The sequence below is a fragment of the Anomaloglossus baeobatrachus genome, chromosome 10, assembly GCF_048569485.1.
Source record: "Anomaloglossus baeobatrachus isolate aAnoBae1 chromosome 10, aAnoBae1.hap1, whole genome shotgun sequence".
NCBI lineage: Eukaryota > Metazoa > Chordata > Amphibia > Anura > Aromobatidae > Anomaloglossus > Anomaloglossus baeobatrachus.
This window is the reverse complement of record NC_134362.1, coordinates 149,961,962-149,986,232: the sequence shown is the minus strand read 5'-3', so window position 1 is coordinate 149,986,232 and position 24,271 is coordinate 149,961,962. Positions and strand designations below refer to the sequence as shown.

The following is a 24,271-nucleotide window of genomic DNA, read 5'->3' as shown; positions in this document are numbered from 1 at the left end:
ACATGTGTCTGCAAATAGAGATTTTGGTTTGGCTTTTATCCTAAGTCACATAGCAAGGCTCGTTAAAGGGTTGATATTGACTTTTAGAATGGCTACTTCCAAAAGATGGCACTATCGTTCAAGTCCTCATCCTCTTTGAAGAGGCAATCTGTATAGCCTAAGCCTTCAAATTTAAAGGGCAAATGATGAAAAAATACACAGTGTTTAATAGTTCCTTGACCTACGGGAAAAAAAAGAAAAGGCATTCTAATAGTAGCTATTTTTAACAGAGTGTCTAGTAACAGCGGTCGACAAAAACATCAATGTGAATAAAGTGTATACATAATTTACATGTTTATAGCAAAGATAACAGAAATTTGATAGCCCTTTATAAATGTAATTACTCTAAATAAAGCAACTTGGCCATTACGGCAGGCATGGTTTATGTAACTGAGACTGTGTAAATCAGATGCAAAAGGCACTTACTGAAAATAGCGGAGAGATTTCTATGAGATCACTGAGCTTTAGATCTATATAAATATTCTGCGTAGACTTGTAAACATTCACCAGACTCTTCATAAAACCCAACAACGGAGGCTGAGTGTAGACAGAAAGTCAATGCAAGAGATTGGGAACAAAACTGCTTTTGAAGGCTCGGATACAGTAAACACTACATAGAGGAGACGGAGGCACGGCCCATAAAGCACAATCAGGTCGACCTGACAAAGAAGGGGTATTTTCTTTCTTAATTAGTTCTATTAAAAGGAGGTAAATTAATTTTCCAATAAATAAAAGGAAAAAGAAAAAAGGATTTCAGAGCGTTCAACTCGAATTACATAAAATGTAATTCTTATCTTTAAATTATCTCAATTTTGGACAATTTTCTTAAATCGGGATCTATGAATAGGACCAGCGTCAGACTGGCTACCGGAGGAATCTTCAGTAATACCAGGCCTGGCCGTGGTTACCTGCACTGAACTCCGGAGCTCTCACCTGAGCTCCGGAGTGCAGCCTAGACTGAACCGCGAGAGCCGAGTGATTGATTCCCCGGCGATGGCGGTTCAGTTCATGACAGCTGCAGACAGGCACCTGAGCTCCGTATTGCAGCCCGGCCTATCTGCAGCTGTCATGAACTGAACCGCAATTGCAGGGGAATCAATCAGTTGGCGCTAGTGGTCCAGTCCTGCAAACCCCAAGTTCAGTCTAGACTGCACTCCGTAGTTCAGTGCAGGTAACCGCGGTCAGGCCTGGTATTACTGGAGATTCCTCCGGTAGCCAGTCTGACGCTGAATAGGACTGCAAGAAACAAAGTGGGAATTGTTACGAGGGGGACCCGGGGAAGCGTGCCAAGATGGGAAATGGACAGCTTCCGCCGGTCAAGGTCCACTGTGCGGTGTAAGGGACCGCCGCTATGGTGGGTGAAGAGTGAGCGGGTTGCTGCTAGCGATCGTCTGGAATGTCACAGACGATCTATGTACACCGATCTGCCCTAACCCGTGAGGGTTGTATGGCACGGATCTCACGGCTCGGTGTACCTGTTGCACGGGGAAGCACAGAGGTGCCCACGCACGTGTGCCAGTGGAAGTCATGAGAATATGGCACGAGGGTAGCACAGAGGTGCCCACGCACGTGTGCTTTCAATAACCAGGTGAGTCCGGTGGAGACTTGAGGAGCTCACCTGGGACAGGAACACGGCCTGTTTAAGGGGATACTGCCGGAGCAGCAAGGCAGGGACACGGCCTGCAAACGAGGTACTGCCTAAGCAGCAAGGGCCAAGCCCACAAGAGACAGTAATGCCTGAGCAGTGGCGTGGCAGCACGCTGCCAGACATCCAAACATAGAAGGACGGTCGCGCGCCGCCATGATGGCAGGGGGAGCTTTTAAGGAGGTGCAGCTCCACCCGAGGGCGGGCGCGAGGCGGAGATGACGGACTTGACCCAATCAGGGTCCACGACGTCCCAGCCTGGCCAGTCAGGATTCACCACGTCACCAGCCTTGTCATCAAGTCGTGTGACGTCAGTGAGCGAATCAGGACCCACCACGCATTGCACATGCTCACCCTCCTGCCTCTGGGAAATAGAGGCGGGATCCTCGGTCTCACAATGTGCAGAGATAACGGGAATCTCACTGCTTCCCTGAGCAGTAAACCTCTGCACATTGCGCAGCCTCGCAGACCTTCGGGGCCGCTGAGCAGGAGGGTCTGCGGCAGGCCAGGAATGGGAGACCGCTTCACTCCTTGTAACAGGAGAACCACTAGGTGTCACCCTTCTGCTGCCTCTCTGAGAAGGTATCTCCTGCACACTGCGCAGTCTGGCAGACCTTCGGCGCTGCTGAGCAGGAGTGCTCGTGGCAGGCAAGGAATGGGAGACTGCCTCAGTCCTTGCCTCAGGAGAGCCACGAGATGTAACAGGGAATTATGCCGTATACATGGATTCTGTAGGAAGTAACATGGAGTCACTACCGTCTTGTAGTTCAGTAGACCCTACAACAAGTGTCTTCAGAAAGCAATTCTTCTAGGGGATTATATCCCAGTCATATAAGATGTGATTGAGCATGGCAATTTTTTTTTTGTCGTGGACTTTGTACCAATCTTTGGCAGACTAAATCTAAAGCTGGAGGCTCAAAATGGACAATATACATTTTTAATCATATCCATATTACCATACATTTTAACCAAGCTTTACACAGACATCATCTTTGGGCTCGTAATCTCATCTCCTTATCAGTATTGTCTTTAAAAAGGTGGGAGGAAACTGGAGAAAACCCACACAGACATGGGGAAAACATAAAAACTCCTTGCAGATGTTGTCCTTGGTAGGATGTGAACGCTGGACCCAGGACTACAGTGCAACAGTACTAAACACAGAGCCACCACGTACAGTGCTAATCAACAAGTCAACATGTGTAACATACTGTATGTCTCACACGGGTAGTAAGTGCAGGAGACACTATTAGGCCCAGACATAGGTGCCGAGTGGTGGTGTGACTTGTCTGTGGTGTTGCGCAGTTTTGGGTGTCACGATGCTCCTACCTGGTTCCTGGTGCTCCAAACCCATTCCCTGGGTATATCTGTATGATGTAGATAGGTAGCAAGAAGGCAGACCACACCTTGGTATGAACAGTTCAAACTCTTTACTGGGTTACACTAATGGTTCCGATCTTCTGGAGAATTTAGCTGCGACACTGGATCTCCATACAGTCTTTGGTTGGTTGACAACTGAACTGCTGCTCTAATATAGAAAATCTATAACTGTGGTTGGGCCATACTGTGATGGGCTCTGAAAAGACCGTCTGGCAGGAACAGGACGTTAGCCACCATTAGCACTGCTGAGCTACCATGTACAGTGCTAACTACTGAGCCACCATGTACAGTGCTAACCAACAAGTCAACATTTAGAGTGCTAACCACCGAACCAGGGTACAGTGCTGACCATCAAGCCAACATGTACAACGCTAACTAATGAACCACCAAGTACAGTGCTAACTACCAAGCAACCATGTATAGTGCTAACCACCAAGCCACCATGTACAGTGCTAACTAATGAACCACCATGTACACTGCTAAATATTGAGCCGCCATGTACAGTGCTAACTACCAAGCAACCCTGTATAGTGCTCGCTACCAAGCAACTATGTACATTGCTAACCACCGAGCCACTATGTACAGTGGTAACTACTGAGTCACCATGTAAAGTGCTAGCCACCAAGCCAACATGTACAGTGCTAACCATCAAGCCAACATGTTCAGTGATAACTACCAAGTGTACATGTACAGTGCTAACCACCGAGCCAGTGTACAGTGCTAACCACCAAGCCAACATATACAGTGCTAACTAGTGAGCCACCATGTATAATGTTAACCACTGAGCCAACGTGCTGTCCTATCGACTGCTTTAGATTTTGATGTAGCAGAGCTTACTTTGGTCGCATTCTTTGCAGGCTGCTACATTTATTTTCTAAAATTCTGTCATTCTAAATTTGCGTTTTGCAAAAACATGAAATACATTATCATCTGCTTGAATAATTACGAGCCGCACTTAGAATAAACACTTCAGCATAATTGCATATTGTACTGTACATATTTTATAATGTGCCCACAATATACGAGACCCCGTAAGATGTCATTTCCAATGCACTTTAGAAAAAGGTCATTGATGGAAAAACAAGCCATGTCACTGTCTAATCGCTGTTTAACAGAATGGCTGATTGAATGAGATGACAAATTCAATTAATGATGAATGCTGGGTTTAGCTAGTTTGATGGGAATCCATGTGGATAGAGGACGATACAAACAATACACCTTCTAATTAAAAGATGGAAATCTGAACTTGTTCCGCCGTTGCGTGCCTAAGACCTACAATGTGGCCAGAGTCAGATGCAGCAGGCTAACCGGAGACATGAATAGGCAAGGAAGCAATTGAGTATAGGTGGTCCGAAAACTTGTAACGACAAATGTAGCACAATGGATGTATAAACTGTAGATGCTAAATTCTGTATTCAACCCTTTAGGGCTCCATGGTGTTTCCATCAAGCTGATTTAAAGGCCTTGTCCAAAATTAGAAAAAAGGGTGTCCTGTTTGTCCAAGAGTAACGTCTTATATTGCATCATATCGATATTGAATGATTGTCTTTAACTCTAAAACCATAAACAGCCCATTATTTATTTTTTTTTATTTTCAGAAAAGAAGAAATCAATTTTTTCTAATTTTAGACAACCTCTAAAAGACAACTTACACTGATTAAACATTGACACTCGTGGTCATCAGCAAAAGTCACAAATGCTACTTGAGGAGATCAAAAGACCATGTGGATACATATGGCATAGCCACAAATGTATGTCATTGGCATCTAATAGATGCAAGTCTGACCTCTGAAAAAAACATCTATATTGAAAATGGAAGCTCTCTAGTGTCATTGGGATTAGAGAGGTGACAACGCATTTTTTTTATATCCTTTTTTTCGACTTAAGGGTGCTTTACACGCTGCAACATCGCTAACAATATATCGTTGGAGTCACGTCGTTCGTGACGCACATCCGGCGCCGTCAGCGACATCGCAGCGTGTGACACCAAGAAGCGACGATCAACGAGCGCAAAAACGTGAAAAATTGTTGCTCGTTGACACGTCTCTCCTTTTCCAAATATCATTGCTGCTGCAGGTATGATGTTGTTTGTCGTTCCTGCGGCAGCACACATCGCTATGTGTGACACCGCAGGAATGACAAACATCTCCTTACCTGCGTCCACCGGCAATGAGGAAGGAAGAAGGTGGGCGGCATGTTTCGGCCGCTCATCTCCGCCCCTCCTCTGCTATTGGACGGCTGCCGTGTGACGTCGCTGTGACGCCACACAAAACGCCCCCTTAGAAAGTAGGCGGATCGCTGGCCAGAGTGACGTCGCAGGGAAGGTAAGTCCATGTGACGAGTGTTAGCGATGTTGTGCACCACGGGCAGCGATTTGCCCGTGACACACAACCGACGGGGGCGGGTACCCTTGCTAGCGATATCAGTACCGATATCGCAGCGTGTAAAGTATCGTTTACAGATAAAAGTTTTCATAAAAGTGAATGGAAAGCGCAGTCTATGAATAACATTCTCTTTTAAGATAAAATAGGAAGCCTTTTTTAGAGTGGCTCAAGACTGGCCAATTTTTGTTTGTATTTTATTCCCGCTGCTCCCCAGACTGTTCTACTTTTTCCATTATTTTAAAACCTGCCATACGGATCTTGAGATATGTGTAGCCCCTGCGTTCCTGCAGAGACGCTGACTTACTCACCGCCCTGGCCAGGTCACGTCCTCCTCAGTATTACCATAGCTATCCATGTGTGCTGCTACCTCCTTCCCCTCCCAAAGCCTGTGCACCACACAGCCCAGGTCTCCCGGGAGTGTGCTTAGGCTAGTTTCACATGTCTGGCTTTTCGCTGGATTCGGCGCACTCCATTACAGTTTGTGATACAGTACAATGGCATCGCGACAACTTCCGGGTCACATTCTCCGGTCACATGACAGCATGTGACCGGAGCTTGTTGCGCTGGCATTGTACTGTATACACTGTACTGGAGTGCACCAAATCCGACAATCCGGCGATAAGCCGGATGTGTGAAACGACCCTTAGGTGCACATCGGCCCTCCTCTTAAATAGTCGGCATGCTATTTCCCAGAAATGCCTCTCAGCCTATGATTGAGAGGCACTGTGTACTTAGGGCACCCTCCTTTTAGGGGAGGTGCCTACACAATGACCTTAGTCAGTCTTCAGTCTGCTGGCTAGTTGTCAGGTTCCCGTGCTCCTGTCCGCTATCCCTGTGTCCGTCATCTGTACCTGCCTTTTCATTCCTATCTGTCTCTACCGTACTCACCATAACTGTCTGTACCCATGTGCCTCAACATCCCACATGTACCTGCCTGCACCTGTATGAATACCTGAATCCGTCTGCTGTACTGGGGATCAGCTGTCACAGTTCTGATCACTGCCCTGGGAGTGGTACCTGGCATCCACCTCATAGTAGGCACTTAGTTAAGCCCCTACCACTAAAGGATAAGCCCAGGTCCCTGCTGGGTCCACTAACCCCGCTCGCTGCCCTTACACCAGTCACAAGCATTACAATATGGGTCTTATTTAGTGCAAATTTCTATGATTTTGACAAGAAGGATCCTCAGGGGCATCTGTTTAGGCTGTGCTGCATTATTACCCTGATAACTACGCCCTTTTTCATAAAGACAGTAAAAATGAGCAGTAAATAAAAAGATCTCTGGAAAAATATGACGGATTTTGAAAAAATGAAAAAGCAGAATACTCAGGGGATCAGTGGGAATAAAAGAAGACCAAAACCAAGATACTTTTGACTTGTGACAGATACCCCTTAAAGTTACCACCACTAGTGTTGAGCATGTAGTTTACTATCCGTACTCGCTATTCTCTTAGCGAGTACTGTCCGCTACTCGCATATTCATTACGAGTAGCAGGCGCAATGTAAGTCAAGGGGAAATACTCGCTAAGTAGCAAGTAACCCAAAAGCCGTACTATTTGTGCAAGTAGCGAATAGTACGGCTTTCGGGTTACTCGTTACTTAACAAGTATTTCCCATTGTGCCCACTACTCGTAACGAATATGCGAGTAGCGAACAGTACTCGCTAAGAGCATAGCGAGAACGAATAGTCAACTATTCCCTCAACACTAACCACCACTTCTTCTTATGGTGATCCAGAAACTGTACTTTAGGGGTCATGTACCTATGTTCCTATAAGAAACAAAGTACATCCATCATTACATGGCCTTTGTCACTGTTTCACTGCATTTTATTTTATCACTGATCTTTCTCTTTAGGTAGAAATATCACAATTGATACATCACCCCATAATGGGGAACTGCGCTGAATAGCTAATTCACTTCTGCTACATCTGTAATTTTGTACTATCTAATGAATAGCACAGATGAATTGGAATCCATAAAGACAGCATAGCGTAGAACTGAAGTGGCTTCAACTTAATAGGAGAAAGGCTGTGTTACTCAAATGTACATTAGCCAACACATCATTACTGGGAGTTAAAAGACTATTTTCTTCTATTTTCTCACCCAGAGATGGAAATTATAACAGCTTATACATTTTAGATGACAAGCCTTTAATAGCATTTGAATCAAATCCAGATATCTGTATGAATCAATCTTGCGGTATAAATTTATAATGATATGTCATGGAAGGCTTTGCATTTTCGTAACAGAAAAGAAAAAGGTTTTGCCAACTATGCAGAATAGAAAATTGTGATTACATACGTGGTTTTTTTTTTTCTTTTTTCTATGACTTTCATGATTGCTTAAATTCCACTGAGAGACACCTCTACCAGATGGAGAATCTACAAGCTTTAATTTGCTTTTGCAAACATTAAATAAATTCATATTTCTAACTGAATCTTGACTTTTAATAGAGAGTAGAATGCAAGATATTAAATCTAATGTCTTGTGAGGTATGGACATTAAAAGCCGAATGGAGTGTTGTATATGAGAAATGTGATGAAAGGAAATCTCCACTAATTATATAATGCAAAAATTATTAGATCCTCACAGTGATGAGAGAGACTGAAAATTGCAGTAAAATAATGGAAAATTCTAAGGCCACGTACACACACTGAGTATTTGGTGAGTTTTTTACGTCAGTATTTGTAATCTAAATTCAGGAGTGGAACAATCAGAGGCAAAGTTTAAAGGGAACCGGTCACCTGTTCTCCTGCACGGCGGTCCGATACAGTAGTGTCCAATGGGCGTCACTGTTCTAGGGTCCAGCGCCTCTTCTATCCTTGCTGTTCTTGGATCCGGCTCCTCTTCTATTCTTGCTATCACCATCATCCTTGCTTTGTATGGATGACGCATCCTATGTCATTCACACAGGCCGGTATTGGGCTCCTGCGCATGCGCACTTTGCTATGCCCTGCTGAGGGCAGGCAAATTACTGTAATGCACAGGCACGAGGAAAGTTCCAAGAACTCCCGCACCTTTACATTTCAGTACTTTGATCTGTCCTCTGAAGGGCAGAGCAAAGTACACCTGCGCAGGAGCGCAATGGAGGGCACTGTGTAGATCACGCCAGAAAAGTCATCCACACAAAACAAGGAGTACAGCGATAGATGAAGGAGAGGAGGTGCCAGACCGAGAACAGCAAGGATAGAGGAGGCTCCGAACCCGAGAACGGTGATGCCCATCAGACCTGATCAGATTGGACAGCCCTGCAGGTGATTAAGTGACAGGTTCCTTTTAATAGATGTCCAGGAAGCAGAAATTTATAGCAGACACCATCCAATTTTCCAAAATGCTTTATTCCAACATCATGTGCAGTTAAAAGTAGCGGGGAGAGAGCCGGGTGAAGGCCCCCTAATGAACGACGGCCGTTTCGCATATCCTTGTGCTTCTGCGGGTCCCTGGCGTGCAAAACATCCGTCGTTCATTAGGGGGCCTGCACCCGGCTCTCTCCCCGCTACTTTTAACTGCACATGATGTTGGAATAAAGCACTTTGGAAAATTGGATGGTGTCTGCCGTAGATTTCTGCTTCCTGGACATTGGTTTGGATCTTTTTTCCCCTATCTACGTGCACCCATGACCATTGTTTCCATAAGGAGGACTGAAGCTGACCTATAAACCCGGCTATAAGGTATTGCACGGTTTGGTGCAGAAACCGCCTCTGCATAGTATACTTGTTCCATTTAATAGATACATGAGCAACACTTCTGCATATTTTACCCCTTCCTGGTTTTGGATTCCAAAAACAGAGGTAAAAAAAACCTCACCAAATACTCAATGTGTGCATGTAACCTTATAGTTTAGGCACACGATACATGGTTTGGTGTAGCTATATCAAAAATCCATTTTAAAGAGGTAGACCGGAACTTAGGATAGGTCATTAATGTCTGATCGCTGAGGGTGCAATACCTAAAACCCACACTGATAAATTGTTCCCAGTTCCACCACCGGCTGGAGCTGCACAGCACAGCTCCTTTGATGGAATTGTGGCTGCAACCAGATTCTGCACATTCTTCCCCAGTTGACTAGAATAAGGCGGATATCCAGTACCCATTCACGACCGCTATACAATTGCCAAAACTGTGTAGCTTCGGAACTGGGTAGCTCTGGATGATGACAGCACCAAGAACAGTTTATTGGCGGAGGTGTCGGGTGCAGCACTACCACAGGAGAACAAATGTAATACACAGCTTCTATTCATATTGTAGGGTAATCCATTATAAAAAATGATCCCTTTGCTACTATCCTCTCTGCTTAACAGATGAGAGTCCATACATTATAGCACAATATTTAAATATGGGTTTTGATGTTTAGAGATTTTGCATCACTTCCACGGTCACATAAAGAGAAGCCATCATCAGAAAATGACCTATTGTTTCAATTCAGTATTTGCGCTAAATGTACTTTTTTAAATATTGTTGTAGAAAATAATTTCACATATAATCTGCACTAAATATAGACATCTTGATATTTTCACACAGATTAACTTCCTGTAGTTTCAGGTAATATCACAAGTATTAATCCACAATGGACCCTGTATCTTTCGTGTCTTCTGAGTCTGTGCACATGATTGTGGAGGGAGGAGGAGCAGGGTCCTTTGTTGTCAGTTGTGTATAGATGTGTTACCTATCATTGCAGTCCTGCCTCTAATGATAACAAACCTGCTGAAAACTTTTCCATAATGTAAGGGTCTAGAAAAGTCCCAGTGGTTGGTGTTACGAGGGGGACCCGGGGAAGCGTGCCAAGATGGGAAATGGACAGCTTCCACCGGTCAAGGTCCACTGTGCGGTGTAAGGGACCGCTGCTATGGTCAGGAAAGAGTGAGCGGGTTGCTACTAGTGATCGTCTGGAACGTCACAGACGATCTATGTACACCGGTCCGCCCTAACCCGTGAGGGTTGTATGGCTCGGGGCTTCTTGTACGGTGTAACTGTTGCACGGGGACGCACAGAGGTGCCTACGCACGTGTGCCAGCGGGAGTCACAGGATATGGCACGAGGGTAGCACAGAGGTGCCCACGCACGTGTGCTTTCAATAACCAGGTGAGTCCGGTGGAGACTCGAGGAGCTCACCTGGGACAGGAACACGGCCTGTTGAAGGAGATACTGCCGGAGCAGCAAGGCAGGAACACGGCCTGCAAACCAGGTGCTGCCTGAGCAGCAAGGGCAAAGCCCACGAAAGACAATGACGTCTGTACAGTGGCGTGGCAGCACGCTGCCAGACATCCAAACATAGAAGGACGGTCGCGCACCGCCATGATGGCAGGGGGAGCTTTTAAGGAGGTGTAGCTCCACCCAAGGGCGGGCGCGAGACGGGCGTGACTCAATCAGGGTTCGTGACGTCCTGGCCCAGCCAGTCAGGATTCAGCACATCACCAGCCTCGTCATGGGGCCGTGTGATATCAAAGAGCGAATCAGAAGACGTCACGTGGAGCACATGCTCATCCTCCTGCCTCTGGGTCATAAAGGCGGGATCCCCGGTTTCACAATGTGCAGAGACATGGGAAGTCTTGCTGCTTCCCTGAGCATCTATTCTTTGCACACTGCGCAACTTCCCAGAGCCTCCATGATGCTGAGCAGGAGAGCTCGTGGCAGGCAAGGGATGGGAGACCGCTCCATTCCCTGCAAGGGGAGAACCACTAGGTGTCACCCTTCTGCTGTGTCTCAGAGAAGGCAACTCCTGCAGACTGCACAGTCTCCCAGACCTTTAGTGCTGCTGAGCAGTAGGGCTCGTGGCCGACAAGGAATGGGGGACCACCTCATTCCTTGCAACAAGAGAGCCACGACGTGTGACAGGTTGGTGTGAAAATTACAAATATTTTTTTTTTTTAATTCAGATAGTGAAAAATTTGTGATTTTGTGTTTGTTTTTTCCTATTATTAATTTTTTAAAAAAGCAAAATACGTGTGTACACAGAAATAAAACATATGATATAAACTTGATTTAAACAAGAGGTCATATTCTGGCAATAGCTTCCTTTTAAGACTTTTTTTCTGTTGGGAATTATTAAAGTTAAGGGCGCTTTACATGCTGCGACATCGCTAGCGATGACGCTAGCGATCGCACCCGACCCCGTCGTTTGTGCGTCACGGGCAAATCGTTGCCCGTGGCGAACAATATCGCTAGGACGCGTCACACATACTTACCTTCCTAGCGACTTCGCTGTGGGTGGCGAACAACCTCTTTTTTAAGGGGGAGGTTCATGCAGCGTCACAGCGATGTCACACAGCTGCCCACCAATAGAATTGGAGGGGCGGAGACCAGCCGCATTAACGACACGCCCACCTCGTTGCCTGAGGACGCAGGAACGCGGTTGTTCGTCGTTCCCGGGGTGTCACACGTAGCAATGTGTGCTGCCTCAGGAACGACAAACAACCTGCGTCCAGCAATAGCAATGATATTTTGGAAATGAACGACGTGTCAACGATCAATGATTAGGTGAGTATTTTTTATAGCGGACGCTCGTAGGTGTCACACGCAACGACATCGCTAACGAGGCCGGATGTGCGTCACGAATTTCGTGACCCCAACGATATCTCGTTAGCGATGTCGTTGCATGTAAAGTGGCCTTTACAGTCGAGTTCATCCACAGTTTTACCATATCTCAATGTTATGCTATTGGTTAATGGCATGAAACCTTATCTTGTGTATTTACAGTCAAAATGATGTTTAGATACATCTTAGAGACATATCCAAAGAACACTACTGCTTTCTAGAACACACGGGCTTATATTGACTGGATTTTCCCTTGTGTTTTAAAGAGAACCACTGGGAGAATCGATTCGCCTGACTCCAATGCGTCAGTCAGAAGAGTAATCTGTGATCGTAGGATGACTGACAAATCTCTTCAATTCCCACCATTCTCAACTCTTTTTTATTTCTAATGGGGCTGACATGATATCATTGCTGTATTACGCCAAAATGACATTGTGCTAGCTGGGCTATGAAAAAAATAACAGTTGGGAATGGTGGAAGGTAAAGAAAATTTGCAGAACTGCTATCCATTGGCAAGGTCAGTAATCTGACAACAAGATGACTCACAAATCTCTTTATCTCCTACCATTCCCAGCTCTTGTTTTCATAGGCGGGCCGGCATGATGATATCACTGCGGCATTACTGAGACATGACATTATACTAGCTAAGCTATATAAAAATATATTATATATATATATATATATATATATTACAGAGCAAAAGTTTGAACACACCTCATTCAAAGAGTTTTCTTTATTGTCATGACTCTGAAAATTGTAGATTCACATTGAAGGCATCAAAACTATGAATTAACACATGTGGAATGAAATACTTAACAAAAAAGTGTGAAACAACTGAAAATATGTCTTATATTCTAGGTTCTTCAAAGTAGCCACCTTTGCTTTGATTACTGCTTTGCACACTCTTCTATTGATGAGCTTCAAGAGGTAGTCACCGGAAATGGTTTTCATTTCACAGGTGTGTCCTGTCAGGTTTAATAAGTGGGATTTCTTGCCTTTTAAATGGGGTTGGGACCATCAGTTGTGTTGCGCAGACATCTGGTGGATACACAACTGACACTCCTACTGAATAGACTGTTAGCTGCTTTTTTCTTGCCCTAATACAAATTCTAAGTAAAGAAAAAGGAGTGGCCATCATTACTTTAAAAAATGATGGTCGGTCAGTCCGAAAAATTGGGAAAACTTTGAAAGTGTCCCCAAGTGCAGTGGCAAAAACCATCAAACGCTACAAAGAGACTGTCTCAGATGAGGACCGCCCCAGGAAAGGAAGACCAAGAGTCACCTCTGCTGCAGAGAATATGTTTATCTGAGTCACCAGCCTCAGAAATTGCAGGTTAACAACAGCAGCTCAGATTAGAGACCAGGTCAATGCCACAAGAGTATTCTAGCAGCAGACACATCTCTAGAAACACTGTTAGGAGGACAGTTTGTGCAGCAGGCCTTCATGGTAAAATAGCTGCTAGGAAACCACTGCTAAGGACAGGCAACAAGCAGCAGAGACTTGTTTGGGCTAAAGAACACAAGGAATGGACATTAGACCAGTGGAAATCTGTGCTTTGGTCTGATGAGTCCAAATTTGAGATCTTTGGATCCAACCACCATGTCTTTGTGCGACGCAGAAAAGGTGAGCAAATATACTCTACATGCCTGTTTCCCACCGTGAAGCATGGAGGAGGAGGTGTGCTGGTGTGGTGGTGCTTTGCTGGTGACACTGTTGGGGATTTATTCAAAATTGAAGGCATACTAAACCAGCATGGCTACCACAGCATCTTGCAGCGGCATGCTATTCCATCCAGTTTGCATTTAGTTGGACCATCATTTATTTTTCAACAGGACCATGACCTCAAACACACCTCCAGGCTGTGTAAGGGCTATTTGACTAAGAAGGAGAGTGATGGGGTGCTACGCCAGATGACCTGACCTCCACAGTCACCAGACCTGAACCCAATCGAGATGGTTTGGGGTGAGCTGGACCGCAGAGTGAAAGCAAAAGGGCTAACAAGTGCTAAGCATTTCTAAGAACTCCTTCAAGAATGTTGGAAGACCATTTCCAGTGACCACCTCTTGAAGCTCATCAAGAGAATGCCAAGAGTATGCAATGCAGTAATCAAAGCAAAAGGTGGCTGCTTTGGAGAACTTAGAATATAAGACATATTTTCAGTTGCTTCCCACTTTTTTGTTAAGTATTTCATTCCACATGTGTTAATTCATAAATTTGATGCTTTCAATGTGAATTTACAATTTTCAGAGTCATGAAAATAATGAAAATAAAGAAAACTCTTTGAATGAGAAGGTGTGTCCAAACTTTTGGTCTGTGCTGTATATTTTATATATACATATTATATATATATATATATATATATATATATATATATATATATATAAAGCCTGGCTAGCACAACGTCATTTCGGCGTAATGCCGCAATGATATCGTCATGCCAGCCCCGCTGTGAAAAAAAAAGAGTTGGGAATGGTGGGAGATAAAGAGGTTTTTGAGTCTTCCTACGGTCACAGATGACTAACCTAGGCGATGGATGGGAGTCCTGCAAATTTTCTTTACCTCCTACCATTCCCAACTCTTTTTTTTTTATATAGCCTGGCTAGCACGACATCATGTCAGCATAATGCCTTAATAATATCGTCATGCTAGCCCCACTATAGAAAAAAGGGTTGGGAATGGTGGGAAATAAACAGAGTTGTGAGTCATCCGGTGGTCACAGATTGCTGACCTGGCCAATGGATGGGAGTCCTGAAATTGCTTTTATCTCCCACCATTACCCACTTTTTTTGTCACAGTATGGCTAGCAGGATGATATCATTGCGGAATTATGCAGACATGACGTTGTGCTAGCCAGGCTTTATATATATATATATATATATATATATATGAGTTGGGAATGGTGGGAGGAAAAGAAAATTCGCAGGACTGCCATCCATCGATCAGGTCAGTAATCTGTGACCGTAGGATGACTCAGAAATCTCTTTACCTTCCGCCATTCCCAACTCTTTTTTTCATAGCTAGACTGCCAATGCGATATCATTGCGGCATTACGCCAACATGGTGTATTGCTAACCGGGCTATACAAAAAGAAAAGAAAAAAAGGGTTGGGAATGGCAAGAGGTAAAGAAAATTTGCAGGCCTCCCATCTAGCGGTAACACATGACTGACTTGGAAGATCACTGGTGGACACAGACAGAAGAAGACCCTGTGCATAACAATATATGGGACCTTTGCAGTCCAAAGGCTCATTATAATGCACAATTCCACCTTCTTTGGAAATAAAAATGTTCCCCCTTGCACCAATGATATGTCTGTCCCTGTGGCCAACGCAGAGGAATCCTATGAAATTATTCTGCTATCTCTATGAAGAAGACCAGGTGTAAGATTTCTTTATTTAGCAGGTCCTAAAACGGGATGTTGGTTTATATACATTCAACACCAAGAGTTATTTTTTTTTGCTTTTTTTATCCAAGTTCAAGCCAAGTTCTTTCCTTTTTTTAATTCACACAACTGAAAGACGGAATTATCCGAACCAACAGAGACAAACAAAACAGATGTGAAACTGATTTTTTTTATGATTATGTCTTTCTTAAAATCTCTGTTGTAAATGACTGAACCTTAATCTGTTTCCATTTCTATTTTAGTGGATCCGTTTATTTTTTTGGTAAACACAGAGCATGAGGAACATGAAAGAGAAGGTGATAACATTTTTTACAGTCACACTAAAAAAAAAAAAAAGTCGTAAAAGACAAAGCTGTGTTGTGAAAATCTCCTGAATCACTGGAACCAACCGGGCTTTATTTTTTTCCATGAACACTTAATTGGTATTGTTTGTACAGTAGTCGCCAGGTACAGTGCAAACCGGTTGTTCAATGTATATAAATTTTAGAAACACACGTTGTGAGGGGGTGACTCATATATCAGTCTATTATATGCTACTAGGCTAACTGCATTAAACAAATCGCTCTACCCACAGCTGAAGAATAGAAGCTATATACAGAGCAGAGGTTATTGTCCAATTTAAATCTTGGCTCCGTTCCCGGAGCTGTGCAAGATTCCAATTTGTGAAAATGTTACTCTTTGCTACTGCCAGAAAAACTGCAGAAAATGGTATTGGGTGCCATCCAGAAATATGTCTGCAAAGTGCCAATCAACAAGTCACTGAAGATTAACAGTATGACTGTACCAAATTAATTTAAATTATAGAAACATATGGCTGAGTTGTTTGCTTTGCACTTATCGCAACACCTGCTTTTCGCAAAATAGTGATGGACGGTGTGGGGTGATCAAAAGAAATAGCTCTTAAATACATTGGATTCTAGCTTACAGTTACAGAAGACGTGGATAGGAAAGTTATTAAACCAAGATTACATCGCACGTTATTGTCTCAGCTCTACAGAAAAGACCTATATATGAGAAATCTCTAGGGCAGGCTTCAATAGGAATTGTAGTTTTTAGTGCAGATATATTTTCTTAGATTAATAAGAAGTAGCTACATCATAATATGGCATATCTTATACTTCTAGTACCATTTAAAATAGTTTTGTTAATACTTAAAAAAAAAAAAAAAGGTAATGAATTAAAGGTCTTATTTAGAGATAGGCAGATCTAGTCACGGGGGTCAGGTCCAACAGCCAGGTCATCAGTAGTCTACAGTAACAAAAAGGAGACAGCTGCACTCTGTACTCCTAAGATATGTGGAAAAATGAATATGGGAATAAACAGGGTGGGCCATTTATATGAATACACCTAGGTTGGTGTTATAAAAATGGCCGACTTCAAAATGGCCACCACGGTCACCACCCATCTTGAAAAGTTTCCTCCCACCCATATACTAATGAGCCACAAACAGGAAGTTGATATCACCAACCATTCCCCTTTTATTTAGGTGTATCCATATAAATGGCCCACCCTGTAGACATGCATTGCTGCTATGAAAAACATGTAAAAATTGAGATAGTTAGCTCACAAAAATGGTCACTTTTATGTGAGCCCAACAGCCAATGCCAGGGAGACCTCTTTTTGTTGGGTCCCTATCAAACTGATGCCTCTTTTTGGGCTAAAAAAAGTACAATTTATGGGTGGACAGAAACATGCAAATAAAGAATTAAAAATCGCCTGATGCTGAAGAGCGGGAGTACTCAATCAGAAGGCATTACCCTGTAATTTAAGAAAAAGACTAATGGCACATCCTACCTTTCTAATGTGAACAGACGCAAACTTAACATGAAACATCGTAACAAAAAGGAGACAGTTGCACTCTGCAGTGCTAAGATATGTGTAACAATGAATATGGGAATATAGACATGCATTACAGCTATGAAAAACGTGTAAACATTGAGATCCTTAGCACACAAAAATTGCCAGTTTTATGTGAACTCAACAGCCAACAGCAAGGCGACCCTCTTTGTTGGGTCCCTAATAAACTAATGCCTCTGTTTGGGTTAAAAATCTACAATTTATGGATGGACAGGAACCTTCTAATGAAGAATTAAAATAGCCTAAGGCTCTCTTCTGATGAAGCACTACTGCTTTTCAGCCTTAAGCTATTTTAATTCTCCATTTGCAGGTTACTGTCCACCCTTAAATTGAAGGTTTTTTTAACCCAAAGAGAGGCATTGGTTTGATAGGAACCCAACAAAGGGAGGTCACCTTGCCGTTGACTGTTGGGCTCCCATAAAACTGGCCATTTTTTTGTGCTAAGTATCTCAATGTTTACGTTTTTCATGGCGGTGATGCATGTCTATATTCCCATGTTCATTGTTCCACATATCATAGCACTATAGAGTTCAACTGTCTTCTTTTTGTTACTATGTTTCATGTTCAGTTTGCACCTGTTCACATTAGAAAGGTAGGATGTGCCATGAGTCTTTTTCTTAGGTCGGTAGCCTGTGGCCACTAGACCAGATGCTTGCAAATCCCACCTTCTGGGATCAGTGGTGTAGCTTTTAATCTTCCAGAGCTAGTGTGACATCATCTGTTTCTCACACAATGCCACAATGATGATGTCGCACCAGCTCAGCTAATCAAAAGCCAAGCCAGGAATCACAGAAATTAAAATATTCACATGCTTCTCAAAGAATGACCAGAGACTATTTACCTGGCCATTCTATGGGAAGCTCTAGACATATTTTCCTAATGTACAACTCAAGCATTTTTTATTTCACTGCCTTGATCCTACTCTCATACTTACCTGTTGTCATCTTTATCTCCTATCAAAGCCACTCCAGTTGGTCTTCTGCGGTTAGTGACTTGCCAGCAGCTCCAGTGTTTCATGAAGACAGTCAGTGCTCACTATTAAATACAAGTCTATGAGAACCCTGTTCTGGGTCTCACAGACTTGTATTGAGAGCTTGTGACATACCTTCTGACTTCTGGCCAGTGAGAAGGTGCAGTCACAAGATGGCACCACGGAACAGGAGCAGTGTTGGTAAAAGGTAAAGCTGCTGGAGGGTAAAAATGAAACCAGGAGCAGGGACCTGGAAAAAAAATCCCCAAACACTGTGGTGCTGTAAAGGGGTAATCAGAGCTTAAACAAAGCTCTATAATTAAATATAGATGAATTACAATATGAGACAAAGCCCTTGGGCAAGAATGGCAACATTTCTTAATTTCTTAGATTCTACTTTTTTTAATATTAGTCAATTAGGATGTAACATTGCTTAGTGAGTTTGTTAAATTTTTAATGACAATTTAAACACTAGGGAGCGCTATACTAGTTTAGATACAAATTAAGTGATTAAAATTGACAAAAAATTCAATTCCTAGATAATTAAAAGCCTGGATTAATAATGCCAACTGCACAATTCCATCAGTCTGATGGTCATATGAAAATGTACATAGAATATAAAACCAGTAAAAATTACTAGAGGACATTATATCACTTTGATGTTCACATAAAATCCGTATTGTATAGTAGATAAGATAATAGTATTTTGCATGATCAAGGAATATAATTACCAACCCCCACAAACCAATAACATGGACATTTGCATATATTTTAGCACTTTCAGACAAGCATTATCTCCCTGTACAGTAGTTCAAGACTGAGAATTGAATTATTACTTTGGACTTTCCTTATAGTCTCTCTTGAGTGGTTTCCTATTATTGCTTGCCTAACAGTAACCCATCAAACAAATGTTCTACCACTGAAATAAATATTAAGGGTGACCTATACATCTAAGAGGAAAGAGAGCAGTATCAGCTTACTTTGGGCCCAAATATGACACTGATAAATGAAGCTGTGAATTTCTATCACACGTTCAAACAACCTGGGCAATTTCTGGTACATGTGACTCCGGCACGGACAATTTTATTCATTCGTCTTCATTAGGAGGCTCTTGACCCTGCTATCAGTATCTCACAAAATGTACAACCTATCTACTTAGCTTATATAGCGTGAGGCCTAAAACTTAAGAAAACCCTGGTTATGCTCATGTAAGAACAAACTAAGATGTATCAGTCAAGAGTTTTGGAAATGGTTCCATATCAGAACAAACACAAATGTTGCCTTACTATAATTTTAACCAATTTTTTCCAACAGTGTTGCATAAAAAAGAAAAAACTAGAGAAAAAAATTAGCATCAATTGCGAGACACTCATACACCGTAGGCTCTACACATGTATAAGCCTAACATCAGCCAACCCCAAGAAACAGGATCAGTGGACAAGCTTAATGTCTATGGGAGCCCCGACAAATAGCATCAGGAAAGATAAGAATCCAGTATGTCTGATTTCAGAATGTTGATTAGAGATGAGAAGACCTGTAGAAGTTCGGTTCGGTGGGTTCAGCCGGACTTTAGACATAGTTTTGTTCGGGACCAAAAGTTGACCTGAACGCCATTGGTAGTCAATAAATGGGCAATTTTGTTTTCCACCCCCATGTAGCCATCCATAAACAGATCACTTCCCGGGGCGAGTGGGCAGAGTTTTTCCATTTTGTTTGTTTGGTGCACACTACATCCGATCATGCTGCTGTTACCCCTAGTGCGGGCCGCTCAAACACAGCAAGTAGCTTGTACTAGGCTGAGCAGCATGTGTACCTGAGCTTAGCGATGCTTGTGTGAGTGGTTTGCATATATAAAGCACTAGAACTCCGAACCTGAACTCTGTTTCTTCTTTAAAGTCTCTGTCGGTACGAACACTGAACAACGAAGCTTGGGTTCGCTCAGAATACAACCCTGATCCAGAGGGTTAGCTCTTCTTTGCATGGGAGAATCAAGCAAGGTGGCTGCCAGCTGATTCATCTTTTGGCAGACAGCTCTTGGAGATGTAAAGGGGTATTAGTTTTACATATGATGATTGTTTCTTAAGGCCCCGTCACACTAAGCAACATCGCTAGCAACATCGCTGCTAACGAACAACTTTTGTGACGTTGCTAGCGATGTCGCTGTGTGTGACATCCAGCAACAACCTGGCTCCTGCTGTGAGGTCGTTGGTTGTTGCTGAATGTCCTGGGCCATTTTTTAGTTGTTGCTGTCCCGCTGTGAAGCGCAGATCGCTGTGTGTGACAGCGAGACAGCAACAACTAAATGTGCAGGCAGCAGGAGCCGGCTTCTGCGGAGGCTGGTAACCACAGTAAACATCGGGTAACCAAGAAGCCCTGTCCTTGGTTACCCGATATTTACCTTTGTTACCAGCCTCCGCCGCTCTCACTGTCAGTGCCGGCTCCTGCTCTGTGCACATGTAGCTGCAGGACACATCGGGTTAATTAACCCGATGTGTGCTGTAGCTAGGAGAGCAAGGAGCCAGCGCTAAGCAGTGTGCGCTGCTCCCTGCTCTGTGCACATGTAGCTGCAGCACACATCGGGTAATTAACCCGATGTGTGCTGTAACTAGGAGAGCAGGGAGCCAGCGCTCAGTGTGCGCTGCTCCCTGCTCTCTGCACGTGTAGCTGCGTGCGCTGGTAACCAAGGTAAATATCGGGTTGGTTACCCGATATTTACCTTAGTTACGAAGCGCAGCATCTTCCACGCGGCGCTGGGGGCTGGTCACTGGTTGCTGGTGAGCTCACCAGCAACTCGTGTAGCAACGCTCCAGCGATCCCTGCCAGGTCAGGTTGCTGGTGGGATCGCTGGAGCGTCGCAGTGTGACATCTTCCCAGCAACCTCCTAGCAACTTACCAGCGATCCCTATCGTTGTTGGGATCGCTGGTAAGTTGATTAGTGTGACTGGACCTTTAGGGGCTCATGCTATATTTGCTTCCTAATGTGATTGAGATGTGACATTGATGTGAAATTTCAAAACCCATAGGATTTTTGTAATTTCAATGGAAGTCACGTGTGGCTGTGACTTGCATGTGACATATGTAGAATTTGGAATGTGACCTGTTTAATATTTGTTGAAACACAACACATTCTCCCATGTTGCCCAAACCACAAGATGTTCTGGTAAGGTCAATCGGGACAATCCCCCTTTTAAGCTTCCAGATAGGTGTATCAAACATAGCCAATTATTTTATATGCACCTTACACATGTAGGATTAGTTTAACCTATAACTAGAGAAAGCCTCAGTACCATTTTCAGCTCTCCTACATGTTTATTGGTATACTAATTGATACGGACTACCGGCATGTAGCCCAGTGTTTCCCAATCTGGCTACTGTTGGGCATTCAGAAAAGCTAAAATCTATAAAACAAGTATACATCTATTTTTAACTGCATCATTTTTTAATTTTTAAATTTGAACACTCACTATATACTGTATGTGATTTGTGAATTAACTCAATAAATTCAAGTAGTAAAGTAATAAATGGTAGTAAGTAATAAAACTAAAGTAATAAACGCTACTAGCAAACGACTGTCTCTAAAGTCTGCTCTATGTCGGGCTTTCTTCTACTGTACCTTTAGGGTCCATTACTATCAGAGACTACCGTGCCTGGAGAATCATGAGCCAAAGCCTTCTTCATAAGAAGCATCACTAAGAATATGATGGCATCTTGTTTTTTAAAGTGGTTGTTATGTATCATTGAATATGCCTCATGTTATTGGTGACCATGAGAAAAGTTCTCACTCACCTTCAACCACTGATACCCTTCTCAGTTGCCAACTTGACTTTTTAATTTTTTCTGGACACCTTATAAAAAAAAAATCAATATTTTTTTACAGACACATTGGAAAACCATAATAAATAATTCTGAGTATAAGTGATACATGGCTACAACCCATGATTTTGATATGAAGGCATTAGCACATTCACTGTGAACTATAAAATGACATTTTTGTGTACTCACCGTAAAATGTCTTTCTTTGAGCCTTTCATTGGGGGCACAGACAGTGGGTAGTATGGTGTCTCCAGGGGAGGCGTAACACTAGATTGAAAAAGTGTTAGCTCCTCCTCTCACAGCCTATACCCTAGCTAGGCAGGAAACTAGCTCAGTTTGGTGTAAAAGCAGTAGGAGAAGAACAACAAAAATACACGGGTGGGAGCTGTGTCCCCCAATGAAAGGCTCCAAGAAAGACATCTTTACGGTGAGTACACAAAAATGTCATTTCCTTTCTCGCCTTTTCATTGGGGGACACAGACAGTGGGACGTCCCAAAGCAGTCCCTGGGTGGGAACTGAACTATTAACAGTGTATAAAATCAGACTAAGAGCTGACCAACAACTGCAACTGCAGTGAACACATATCAACACTGTCAAGAAACCGAACAGTTGCCACTTATAAATGGGCCACTGCTGCCTGAAGGACTTGTCTTTCAAGACAGCATCTGCAGAGGCATGCGTATGCACTTTGAAGAAATTTTGTAAACGTGTGCACACTGGACCAGGTAGCGGCCTTGCAAAGTTGGGCCGCCGAAGCCTGATGGTGGATAGCCCAGGAAGCACCCACTGCTCATGTATAGAGTGGGCCTGTACAGATTGAGGGGGAACAGAACCTCGTGCTTTGTATGCCTCACAGATGGCAGTCCTGATCCATCGAGAAATCGTGCATTTAGAAGCCTGGTTGCCCTTTTTGTGTCCTTCTGAGAGGACGAAGAGGGCATCGGACTTGCGCAATGGCGCTGTTCTGGAGATGTAGATCCGCAGAGCCCTAACAAGATCTAAAGTGTGAAGGGCTTTTTCAAAGGAGTGGACCGGAGCCGGACAGAATGACAGCAACACAATGTCTTCGTTCAAGTGGAAAGAAGATACGACCTTCGGAAGAAAGGCGGGGGAAGGCCGAAGGACCACCTTATCATGATGGAATATCAGGTAAGGTGAGCGACAGGAAAGAGCTGCCAGTTCGGACACTCGTCTAATAGAGGTAATGGCGACTAAAAAGGCAACCTTCCAAGAGAGACGTTGAAGAGACATTTTTCTCAGAGGTTCGAAAGGAGGAAGCTGAAGATCTCCGAGAACCAGATTCAGATCCCAGGGATCTAAGGGGTGGCGATAAGGAGGGACCAAATGTGCTACCCCTTGAAGAAAGGTACGGACCTGAGGGCGAGAAGCCAGATGCTTCTGGAAAAAAATTGACAAGGCAGAAACTTGACCTTTAAGGGTACTGAGGGCTTGTCCCGAGTCCAGACTGTCTTGCAGAAAGGCAAGCACATCAGGGATTGAAAAAACAAGGGGCGACTGGTGATGATGGTCACACCAGGAAAGATAGGTCTTCCAGGTCCTGTGATAGATACTGGCGGAGGAGGGCTTCCGAGCATTAAGCATGGTATGAACTACCTTAGAAGAAAGACCTAACTTGGCTAGAATCAAGGATTCAAGCGCCACACCGTCAAATGCAGCTGTGCTGTATTCTGGTGGAATATTAGACCTTGCGACAGAAGATACGGGCGGTCGGGGAGATGCCAGGGAGTGTCGCTGAGAACTTGGGGAAGCTCTGGGTACCAGGCTCTCCTGGGCCAGTCCGGGGCCACGAGGATCACGGGAATTCCCTCCGCTTTGATTTTCTTGATTACTCTTGGAATGAGAGGAAACGGAGGAAAGATGTAGGGCAGGCGAAACTGCGACCACGGGAAGACTAGAGCGTCCGAGCCGAGCGCTACCGGGTCTCTCGACCGGGATATGAAGGGATGTACCTTGGTGTTCATCCAAGACGCCATGAGGTCCACATCTGGGAGTTCCCAACGAAGAATGATCTGATAGAACACTTCGTCGTGGAGGGACCATTCCCCTGCCGCTAGACCCTGTCTGCTGAGAAAGTCTGCGGCACAGTTGTCTACTCCCGGAATATGGACAGCTGAAATAATGGGAATGTGCATCTCTGCCCAAAGAAGAATCCTGGATATTTCTTTCATCGCTGCCCTGCTGCGAGTTCCTCCCTGATGGTTGATGTAAGCCACAGCCGTGGCATT

At 43.9% G+C, this 24,271-nt stretch overlaps 1 protein-coding gene across 2 annotated transcripts in view; it reads right to left on the bottom strand.

Annotated features, from left to right (window-relative positions):
- The window catches only part of TOX3 (TOX high mobility group box family member 3), a 219,666-nt gene that overhangs the window by 108,835 nt on the left and 86,560 nt on the right, over positions 1–24,271 (bottom strand). The window lies entirely within an intron of this gene.